Genomic DNA, 12,568 nt, shown 5'->3' with positions numbered 1-12,568 from the left:
CTCTTCCTTCTTTCCAAAAAATATGGAAATCTCTCTGTTTCATTTTTTCTGCTTTAAACAAACCATATTTTACTTCCTATCCTTGTTTTGCATCTTCTTACATGATTTTGTTTTTCACCTCTTGCGTTAGAATGTATATACTTTTTAATGCAGTTTCCCAATGTTTATTTAGTTATGCATTTTACCTGATTTACACATTTTCCATATTGACAAAAGCATGTTAGTGTATATTTTTTCAGCCACGTCCATTTTGAAATATGTGGTGATTTTCAGTGCTCGTGTTATTTCTCAAAAATGTAAATCTCACAAATGATATAGGTCATGTGTGTTTCTTTTTGCAGCAGGCCTGTAAAAATGCTGCTTTCATCTAAATCTTTTTTTATCATCAAAAATATCCAACAAAATTATTTTTCATCCCTATTATGAGGAGAATAGTGCAGTTGTCCCTTATTCTTATCTCTCTGGAAGAAATGGTTCTGTACATTGGCACTAAAGATATTTTTTAGAGATGCAGTTTGGAAGAATAACTTCCTACTTTGGGGTGAACCTCTAACTAAAGAACTGACAGCAGCATCTTCTCTTGGAAGTGGATAGTTATGCCTGATGTGTCACATTACTTTTTCTTTTTCTTTTTGCATGTGTTAAGATTCAGGTGTTCTTATCTCTATCTTCTGAAAGGAAAAAAAAAAGCTCTTTCTATCTTCGGTGTGCATTTTGAACATTGCTTCTCCTTTTGTGCTGTTGCAGTTCCCATACAATTACAAAATACAATATAGAGATGGTTGGTGAAATCTTCAGATCTCAGCAGGGAGGAAACTTGGATATAGAAAATCTCATAGCCATAACCATAAATTTTTGTACCAAAGTAAGATTTTTCTTTGTATTATATTTACTGTAAACTGCACCTGGGCCCACAATCCTTAAACCATTGAATAACCAAGGAACCCATATTTTTGTTTGGCACCAGAAGACACATTGGTATAATACACTCATCCCTCCATATTTGCGGCTTTGATTATTCATGGATTTGATTAATATGTTCTCTCTAGGAATATCTAGGTCCTCCAGTGCAACTCTATGGTCAACTTCAACCAAATGTTGCAATGAAGGACCTAGAGATTCCTAGAGAGAATACTCTACTAGGCATTTGTAGCTCCTACAGTGCAGTTCTATGGTCAGTGTCTGTTGGACGTCGACCACAGAGTTGCACTGGACCCAGAGATTCCTAGAGAGGTGTCCTCTCAGGTAAAAACATGGTGTTTTTGTTATTTGCAGTTTTTCCATATTCAGGGGGGTCTTGTGCCCCTAATCCTAGCAAATATGGAGGGACAAGTGTATATTGATAACAAGTTGATAACTAAGCAAAGGAAAATTAATATTGTGGGACCTTGGTGTCTGCTCGGGTTTGGTTCCCGGACTCCCTGTGGATACTAAAATCCATGGATATTCTAGTCCCATTAAATACATTGGCATAGTAAAATGGTGTCCCTTAAATAAAATGACAAAATCAAGGTTTGCTTTTTGGAATTTAAAAAATACATATATTTTCACACTGTGGATGGTTGAATCAGTGGATACTGAGGGTTGCCTATACTGCATTTTGACAGAGTAGGCAAAGTTCAGCTTGTAGTCTTCATGGTGTAAATAGTTTTGGTAGACAGAAGTTTCTATAGTCTCACAAGTTTAATTTAGAGACCTGAAAAAATGGCTGCACCCACACTACAGAATTAATGGAGTATGACACTGCTTTAACTGTCATGGCTCAATGAGATGGAATTCTTGGATTTGAAGTTTTGTGAGCTATGGCGTGGTACAGACTGCCATTAAGCAGTGTACCAGCACCAATTCTAGGGTTAGGGAGTGCACGGCAACTGCACGCTCCCTAACCCTAGTTCATGTGGCGAGATATGTGTCAACCTCGCAATGGGCCTTTTCCATCTCGGCCCCTAGGATCTGGAACACCCTTCCCAATGAGCTTCGCTCCACCACCTCCCTGGATCTCTTTAGAAAGAGACTCAAGACCTTCTTGTTTCATCAAGCCTTCCCAGATGCTCTTTGATATCATGTGACTCCCCCCTATATGTACTGTATTATCAACTGCACTCAGCTAGCTTGGATTAGATGTAATGGTTTTAATTTGTATAATTCTAATGTTTTTATTGAAGTTTTATTTATGTATTGCAATTTTTAGTCTGTATTTTGTATTTTGTTATTGCAATTTATATCTGTACACTGCTTTGATCACTGCGGAAAAGTGGTTTATAAATAAAACTTATTATTATTATTATTATTATTATTATTATTATTATTATTATGTGGACGGTGTTGTCGTTACACGGTGCCATCCACATGGGGCGCGTGACGACAATGCCATGCATGTGCCACGTCCAAACAGCGAGGCACGTGTGTGATGTCTCCATGCCACCCCAGGCCACTTATGACGGCCTGGCTGCTGAGTTGGAAGGAGCTCTGAAATGGAGCTCCTTTTTGCCAAACGTATCATTCCCACAGCAACCAAATGGCTCCAGGAACAATGCCAAGGAGAAAGGGGCCAGGCGGCCCCTTTCTCCCATGGCTCTGGCTGTCGGGGTGTCCGAGGGCATGAAGCCCCAAGGACACTCCTTTTCTGCACCAGGGAGAAGCAGCATTTTGCCGCTTCTCCATAGCCCGGAAAAACTCTGGATTGGGGGCGCAGGGCTGCTGGTGAGGCAGCCCTAGCTCCAATTCGGAGCGAAAAAGGGCGGTCTGTACTGCACCCATTTAAACTTCTGTGTCAGAGAACTCTGGTCCCATAACTACAAATCCCAGGACTCCATAGGTTAGAACTATAACGGTTAAAGCAGCATCAAACTGCAGTGTGGAGGGCAATGATTTCAAATTAGTCATTGAGTGTCCAGCTCCAAGAAAATGTAACCGAAAGAGATACACATCCACCCACGCATATGTCAGTTTCTAAAGAAACTGTAGTACATAATCCCATGAAACTGTGTACCGTATCTAGCACTTTGATTTTACTACCATGTCAGGCAATTGGACCACAGGTGTACTAACTCTATAATTCTGTGACTTCCTCCTATGGAGGCCTGGGTGTGGTATTCAGATTTCAATGCTAGAACTTCAGCACTCATGATCTCTAGCAGGTAATGGCAAATTCCATGCAAAATACAAATTACAGAATTCTGTAGGATGGAGCAATGATGATGTAAAACTGATACATCTGTGCACATTAAGAGTATATCTATACTACATGGTCATAACATTTTGATAATGCTTTAACTGTCACGACTACATAATCTGGAATCCTGAGATTTATAGCTTGGTGAATTACTTATGATTCTCTGATGTAGATCAGTCCCTCATGTGTGAGAGAGACTTCAAGTTGCCTGTTGACTTATGGTGACCCTGTGAATTTCATAGGCTTTTCTTAGGCAAGGAATGCTCAGATGGTTCGCTATTTGCTTATATTTATTTATTGATTTCATTTGATTTGATTTCATTGCCACCTTTCTCCCAAAAAGGGACCCAAGGCAGCTCCCAAAGAAAAATTCTAACAAACATACTACAATAAAACAATTAAAAACATTAGCTAAAAACAATATAAAATTACAAATACTAAAACCACAATAAAACCACAATACCCACCCCATTTAACAAACACGCTATATAAAATCCATCCCATGTTTACACATTAAAAGCCTGCCTGAATCAAACCATTTTTGCTTGCTGACGAAAAGCAAGCCAGGAGGGGGCCAGTCTTGCTTCTCGTTGAAGAACATTGCAGAGGGCAAGAGCTGCCACTGAGAAGGCTGTCTCTCATGTTGTTGCCAGGCGAGCTTGTGATGAAGGCGGGACGATGAGAAAGCCTTCTCCTGAGGATCATAGGGCTCTAGAAGATTCATACGTGGAGATACGGTCTCTCAAATAGTCTGAACCTAAGCCGTGTAGGGCTTTATAGGTCATGACCAACACTTTGAATTGTGCCCGGAAATGAACTGGTAGCCAGTGAAGCTATTTCAGCAAGGATGGTCCGTTTAAGTGGCTCCAGTCAGCATTCTTACTGTGGTGTTTGAAGTTTCTGAACAGTTTTCTAAGGCAGCCCCACGTAGAGTGTTTTACAGTAGTCCAAACAGGATGTAATCAAGGCATGTATCACTGTAACCAGATCTGACATCTCAAGGAACGGGCCCAGCTGGTGCACTAGTTTTAGTTGTACAAATGCACTCCTGGCCTCTGCTGAGATCTGGGCATCCAGGTTCAGAGTACAGTCCAGGAGTACACCCAAGATGCGAGCTTGAGATTTCTGGGGGAGTGTAACCCTATCCAGCACAGGCAAAGTCCCTATTCCCTGACCTGCCTTATGACTGACCAGGAGCACCTCTGTCTTGTCTGGATTAATCTTCAATTTGTTTGCCTTCATTCAGCCTATTACTGACCGCAGACCCTGGTTCAGTACAGAGAAAAGCTTCCTTGGAATCAGATGCGTTCCTCTGAAATACATACTACAGCATCCAGTATCCCTTGGCTGTCCCCCATCCACATACTAACCGGGACTGACCCTGCTCAGCTTCCAAACATCAGGTGCCTTGAGGGTATTTAGGCCCCCTAAGCCCCTCACCAAACAGGAAATCCTAGAATTTAACCTTGTTCACTGAATGCTGGTTCAGAACTAGTTGGGATGTTTTTCCTGCTGTCATAGACCAAATCCTAGGGAAAGAGCTTGTACTTGCTAGCTAAGATCAGAAAAAGAGGGATCACTGGAGATGGAGAGGACTGAAAATACCAAGGCTAAGGGGTAGGCCCCTTTCACCTAAAACAAGGTGGTGGTATGCTCAAATATGTATTTAGAAGTGGAAAGGAGTAGTGGTAAAGTCTTTGTGGTATAATGTCTATATTTCATTTGCATCTATTTTTATTCAGAGCTTTAAGATTGCATGTAAATGTTCCAATACTATTGAGCAGCACAGACAGAAGAATTCTGCAGTCAGGTTCTGCATTGGCATCTCACTGGGTGTATGGAACTTTTGGGCCAATGCACTGGTGTCAATTTATTGTAGTGTTGGTAAATATGTATGTCGTTGTGTGCCTTCAAGTCATTTCCGACACGGTGACCCTAAGATGAACCCAACATGGGGTTTTCTTGGCAAGTTTCTTCAGAGGGGATTTTCCATTGCCATCTTCTGAGGCTGAGAGAGTGTGACTTGCTCAAGATCACTCAGTGGGTTTCATGTTTGAGCTCCTAAATTGAACCTTGGTCTCCAGAGTCATTGTCCAACATTCAAACTATTATGCCATGCCAGCTCTTCCAAACTTAAATAGTCTATTCAATATGCCTAGATACCAGATAAAAGGTACAGCATTGGCATCCAATGGTCATAGCTAACCAGGAAGCACAGAGATAGGGTTGCCATATCCCACTTGGGGGCAGGACTTTCCCGGTTTGGGGCGGTTCCTCACGGTCCCACCCCGGTTTGGCCCCACCCCCAGGATTCCCCCCCCCCCCCCAGCCAGGCCCTGGCAGCGGCTCTGCGATCGCAGAGTCATCCGAGGCCTGGCTGGGGCTTGGGAGACGCTGTCTCCCAGGCCCCAGTGAGGCCCTGGCAGTGGCTCCGTGATCGCGGAGTCCTCCGAGGCCTGGCTGGGGCTTGGGAGACGCTGTCTCCCAGGCCCCAGCCAGGCCCTGGATGCGGCTCCGTGATCGCGGAGTCCTCCGAGGCCTGGCTGGGGCTTGGGAGACAGCGTCTCCCAGGCCCCAGCCATTCCCTGGATGCGGCTCCATGATCGCAGAGTCCTCCAAGGCCTGGCTGGGGCTTGGGAGACGCTGTCTCTCAGGCCCCAGCGAGGTCTTGGACAAGGTTTAAAAATGTAGGACCTTTTTTTTTACCAGGGGGTGAGAGGTTTGAAGTTTATAAATATAAAATGGCTACGCTCATGTTAAGAAATAGGAACAAAGGCTAGAAATGCCACGTAGACAAGCTCTGCTTAAACAGCAATGTTTCACTTGAACAGCAAGACTATTGGCAGTTCTACTCTTTGCTCTCCCCCTCCCCTATCAGTTTCATGTAGCTTAACCACAAAGCTATTTTTGACAATTAGCAGTTTCTGCAGAGACACCTGGTTATCTCGCTAGCAAATTTTGAAACTAGCTCATGAACTTTTGAATCTTAATTCTTGATCACCCCATGACTAGGTAGGAAGTATAACCCAAATTAGGAATTGGCTATTCTGCTTCTGTAATTGGCTTACGCTAAGGCACAGATAGACAGAGAAAATGTATAAGTATGAAACTCAAACAAGGGGGGTTGCGGCAGTCTTGGTATCGCCATTCAGGCGTGCTGTCGCCCTGCGCAGAAATAAAGCGTTTTAATCTGGACCATCTCGGACTCCTGACTTCTTCTTTGTGCCGGATAGCTCAAGGACCCCTCCCGGTCTGGTGGGGTTAGAGTCCCCGCTACAGGGGAAAAAAGGGTCCTACATTTTTAAACCTTGTCCTACATTTTTCCCGGTTTGGAGGTCCTCAGGGATGGCAACCCTACACAGAGAGAACATGATAGTGTCATCAGGGCACCACATAGACATACAGATGTGACCATGCTACTGTGTCACAGCAGGAAAACACAGTTTTTCCATCACTTAGTTTTAAGGTGGGCTGGGAGAAGGAACACATCTGTTATCCTGGCTACCATGTCTTATCATACTTCATTGATAATTTCATTTATCACTAGCTATACACAGCAAAATTGGTTGTTAAGCACAGGACTAACAAAATATGGATGAAATGAATAATAATAATAATAATAATAATAATAATAATAATCCTGTTTCCCCTCTGCAAAAGAAAACAAAATTGAGACTCAGAGTGGCTAAATTTAGATGTCTTGTAGAGTATGTGTTTACTCAGCAATGAGCTTCAGTACACCCAGTGAGATTTATTAAAATACTGATGGCTGGAAAACCATAGCAAAAGAGGGATATTGTCCAGTTTATGGCCCACAACAGGAACAGAATGGGGTCTACATGGGCCTTTGGGCTGATCCAGGGCCTTTTATGTTCTAGTATTTTAGATTTTAAAAAGTTGGCATGAATTGGCACACTGCAACTTCGTGTTTTTAACAAGCATGCTTCATTCACTGCTTTTGAGTTGTGGAGCAATATTTAACACAATACCTCTCAAATCAAACGAGTTGCTAGTGGTACAGTCCACCTGGCCTCTAAAAGAGTGTGTTTTTCTGTAGATATACTGAAGCATTGCCTGCTATGATGGACAACTATTCAGCTATGCAGTCCACATTTCATCCAATGATTGCCAAAGGAGTCAGCTGCTTTTTATTGTGGCAGCCATTTTGACATCTAAAGGCACTTCAGAATAGGACTTTCTATTAAAAGTAAAACAGCAGCCACATCAGTTATCTTCTCCAACTCCAAATGAATAATTGTTCACCTACCCCTAAATACAGTGGAAACAAAACACCCATTTTGATGTGGGAGATACAGCTGAGAAATGCTCCCTGACAGTTTTGTGAAAACCTGTTTTGCACTTCGTGGTGCCACAAAAGCTCAGCTGTTTCCCTGTCAGCAAAAGGCAGCATTCACACAATCTTCAAGTTTTTTAAACCATCAAATTATAGAGTGCTGCTGTTCATCGAAGGCCGGGGCAGGGGCAGGGGCAGGATCACACAATATTTTAGGATCTTTGAGTTCCTTCTAAAGTATTTTAGTAGGAAGGAAAATAACCCAGAGGGCTGTTCCACAAATGCTTTTGCAAAAGCATCACACAAAGTGCTAGAACAACTTCATGCTTATACAACATGTCACTGTGCAAGTCAATTAAGATTTTTCCATTTAGTGCCAGTTGGCATGCATTGTCTTCTGGTTCATGGAATAATCATGGCTAGTAGAAGCAGTGGCATCTGGTAACTTGCAGATCAAGGGAGCAGTGGCTATGAATTTTAGGCTGCATCTACACTGCTGAATTAAGGCAGTTTGAAACCACTTCAACTGCTGTGGCTCAGTGCTATGGAATTCTGGGATTTGTCAGAGCTCTGGTGCCACAACAAACTACAAATCTCAGATTTTCGTAAAATGGAGCAAAGCAATTAAAACAGTGTCAAATTGCATGCATTGTGCAGTGTGGCAGAAGCCTTACTCTGAACACAGCCCATCATGGTGCTGAACATGTTTTGGGCATAGGGTTCAGCACCATTAAAGTTTGGATTAAAACCCAGCACTGAGACACCATCTGTCAAGTGAGCAGAAGCTATCTTCTATATCTGAAAAACACATTTGAAACCAGCTTGTTCGGATTTGCTACTTATTTCTTTTCCTGGGGGAGAAATCTATTGAATTTAGCTTCTGGCTTTTATTGCTACACGCTGCAGTAAAGGTGAACTTGTAAAACCTGTGCTGAAATATAGTTGCTGGGATATAGGATATAGGGATGTGTTTAAAAGAATAAGATATCATGACAGCAGAGAACGGATTGGTTAGAGCCATATTTAAGCTGTTCTTGTTTATAGAGGGTGGGTTTGTCAAGAAGAGAGCAGCAGGCCTTCTGTCAGCTATCTATAAGAGCAGAGCTCTAATGCAGGAGGAAATAACAAATTATGTTATAAGAGAGAGAAATGAAATGAACTTAACTTCCATCTAGAACACAAAAATAGAGCCCATCTATATCGGGTGTTATTGGCAGATAACAAATTGAACCCAAGAACTGGAACAGACATTTGGAAGAAGGGCAAACACAAAAATAATTGAGTGTTGTACATGATATACATTCTTTTACTACTTTCCCCCATTTTGGAGCCCTTTTCACCTTTAGGCAAAATAACTTTACATAGACATGCCTATGTATTTGTTAAGACAGTGAGAGCTAAAGCTGATGCTCATAAACATTATCACCATTCTTTTCTCTTTTCCTTATCAAATAATTGTGTGCTGTTTAACCTTGTAAACTGGCAAAGTAAGGTACAGAAGGATCCAGAGCTGTGAAAGGATATGTGATCTTTACATCGGTGTAATTTTCCCCACAATGTATTCGTACTATTGACCAGAATCCTCTTGAGCAGTTACGAGTGTATAACCTAGAGTTACACAGTGTGATTGTTTCATATTCATGATTCTTACATAGCGTCTAGTTTAAGGGCTATGTGGGGACCATGGAAGTCCCTCAATCTCCACTTACTGGGAAGCAGTCGCTGCAGTCAGTGGGAGTCTGTTCTCCTGTTCACTGGGGAAACAGCTGGCTGATGGTCCCACTCACTTCCTTTGTATGAGCAGTCTCCAACATGAAGGAGAATTGCAAGAAGGTCTCTGCTTCTACCTGATGTCCCAGGGATCACTCATAGGAGGGATGGAAACATCAGTCAGCTGCTTCCAGATTGAAAAGGGAATAGACCCCTGACAATTGCAGCAGCTGCTTCCCAGTAAGCATGGACTGGAATAGGATTCACTGAGCAGAACTGTAACTATGGTGATTATGGATATCTAAACCCCCAACAGGATTCTAGCCATAATGATTGTTATTGTTGTTCTTAGCTGCCTTCAAGTGGACCCTGACTCATGGCAACCCTATGGATGAGACACCTCTAAGAATCCCTATCCTTCATTATTCTGCTCAGTCCCTGCAAACCCATGCCTATGACCCTCTTGATTGAGTCCATCCATCTGGCATGTGGTCTTTCCCTCCTACCCTCTACCTTTCCTAGCATTTTTATTGTTTTTTTTTCTAGTGATATATGCTTTCTCATTATGTTGCCAAAGTATGGCAGCCTCAATTTGATCATCTTAGCTTCCAAGGAGAGTTCTGGTTTGATCTGTTCAAGGACCCATTTGTTTGACTTTTTGGCTGCCCATGGTATCCTAAGTACTCTTCTCCAGAACCACATCGCAAATGCATTGATTTGCTTTCTGTCTGATTCCGTTGCTGTCCAGCTCTTGCATCCTTACATGGCACTGGGGAATACAATTGCCTGGATGATTCAGACTTTAGTGCTCAGTTGTCTATCTTTGCTCTTCAGGATCTTTTCTAGTTCTTTCCTAGCTGCCCTACCCACAGTGGCATCATGGGGCGGGGCATAGACCTTCTCCTGTACCAGAACATACAGAATCCTTAATAATTTGACAAAATCAGTGACTATAAAACAAGTGCCTTAAAACAAGAACATTACTGGAGTGAGTAATAATGACTGCTCAGACTGGAGCGCATGTGCATTAGAAGGTTCAAAAAGTTAATCAGCATAGGTGTCCGGGAAAGCAGCCAAAGGGCTGATAAGGCAGCTAGTTCTCCAACAAACAAACCCCCTCCCAGCACAGCAAAGTCAGTGTAAGCTACACAGTCCTGGAGATTCACAGTAGTTCTACCAAAAGGGATTACCAAGAGAATTGTCAGACGGTCCGAGGTTCAGGGCAACAGATAGGCAGGTCGATAAAGCAGTCCAAGGTCAAGGTTTCCGGGTAGTCAAGACAAGAAGCCAAGGGAGCCAGAGACAGAGTCTTTCCTCTAAAAGAGTCAGATATCCACTGGCAAAGAACCACACATGCTCCAGGTGCTTAAGAAGGCAAGGAGCCAGCCTTCAGCTGTGTCTGATTACGAAGACGCTTCTGATAAAGCCTCCGAGATCTTCAAAGGCCCTCTCTTTCTGCTCGACGCTCATTGAAGGTAGGCACACTGCCCAGATCCTCCTCCATGTCCACAGCCTCGGCACCAGGCAAACTTGACTGCTGAACCTCTGGAGGGGCCATAGACTCTGCTCCAGCAGAACTAGGGCCAGCCTCTGGCTCCTCCATTACAGGTTCAAGCCCCAGGGGCTCTGTCTCCTCCATTACAGGTTCAGGTCCCAGGGGCTCTAGCTCATCCTCTAAGTCCTCCAAGCCGTCCTCCAGGCTGGGCATGACAATAGGGTTCTAGTCTTGTAGGTCAATTGATAACAGTATAAGTGGGCTTATGAAAAATGTTAACTAACATTGTTAGTATGTGCCTTCAAGTCCTTTCCAACTTATGTTGACCCTATTGTGGGATTTTTTTTGCCAAGATTTGTTCATAGGAGGGTTGTCATTGCCTTTCTCTGAGGCTGAGAGAGTGTGACTTGCCCAGGGTCACCTATTGGGTTTCATGGCCAATCTGGGAATTGAACCCTGGTCTCCAGAGTCATAGTCCAACACTCAACCCACTATGCCACTCTATAGGGATATTTTTTTATAACATATCATAACTCAAACAAAGGAATCCTGGGATTTGTAGTGCTATCCAGCATTTTAAATGGGCCTGGGGAAATTAAATGCCGCACAGCAGGAGACTGGAAGTTGCAGTTTCTTTGGGCAGGTGAACAAATCCTGCAGAAGCAGGCTGTGGGCATGGAAGCTGACTGCAAGGGATGGGAGGGGAGGCAGGCTGGCTGGTCCTGTTGTGGAGAGGAGCTTGTTTGAAACGGAAAACATTATCGCACGGGCCCAGGAACAGGCCTTTTGCGTCCTAAAAAGGTGTTGTTCTGGGGATGGAATGGGGCTTAGAACGCAGTTTACTGCACACTGGAATGCCGCCGCTACCACAGGATGTTCCAATCACGTCCTACATCCATTCCAGGGGGCACGATTTCTCAAAACGCTTGGGAACAGTTCTAAGAAATCGCACCCCTGTAACGGATGTAGGACAAGATTGAAACGTCCAGCGACAGCATTCCAGTGTGCAGTAAACTGCATTCTAAGCCCCATTCCGTCCCCAGAACAACACCTTTTTAGGATGCAACGGGCCCGTTCCTGGTCCCGTGCGACAAAATTCTGAAACTTTCAGTAACGCCGTCACAAGAGAAATGCAGTGCAAAGCATAGGGGTAGGTTGAAAATAGTCTGAAAGGCTTGCTGGTATTCTTTTTAAAAACAGTGCATGAACAGAGTTTAATGTTTTCCCTTTAGAATCCAAGGGGTGAACTTCATTGGTCCAGCAAAACTAGAGGGAGAGCCTGAGTGTTGTGATTGTGGGACAAGAGATTAAGAGCTCATGTCTCATGGGATTTTGACTTGGACTGTCCAACTCTTGTATTACAACCCAAACTGAGCCGTTTGCTTTCTTTTCACACTTAATTAATTCTGTATTCACTCATCCAAGCTCCTTGGAAGTGTAAGGAAGACGACTTGCCCTTTCGATCCATGCCCATCCTGGCTGACCGTTCAGGGAGATGATGCAATGAAAATGTCATTACAACTCATAATAAATGCATCCTTTTGGGATGGGATATTTCCACCTTCACTAAAACAAGCTATAGTGAAACCGATATTGAAAAAGCCCTCCCTAGATCCCCAGTTGAGAAACAATTACAGACCTGTCTCCCTTTTACCATTCTTGGGCAAGATGATCAAGAGGGCAGTTACCATCCAACTCCAAGCGGTCTTGGATGAAGCTGATTATCTGGACCCATTTCAAACTGGCTTCAGAGCGGGATACAGAGTTGAGATGACCATGGTCGCCTTAGTCTATGATCTCCGTGTGGGCATCGACAAGGGAAGTGTGACCCTGTTGGTGCTTTTGGACATCTCAGCAGCCTTCGATACCATTGACCACTGTATACTTCTGGAAC

This window comes from Sceloporus occidentalis, unplaced genomic scaffold, assembly GCF_023333645.1.
Source record: "Sceloporus occidentalis isolate IW3139 unplaced genomic scaffold, rSceOcc1.0.p SCAF_6, whole genome shotgun sequence".
Taxonomy (NCBI): domain Eukaryota; kingdom Metazoa; phylum Chordata; class Lepidosauria; order Squamata; family Phrynosomatidae; genus Sceloporus; species Sceloporus occidentalis.
This window is presented reverse-complemented; position numbering follows the sequence as displayed.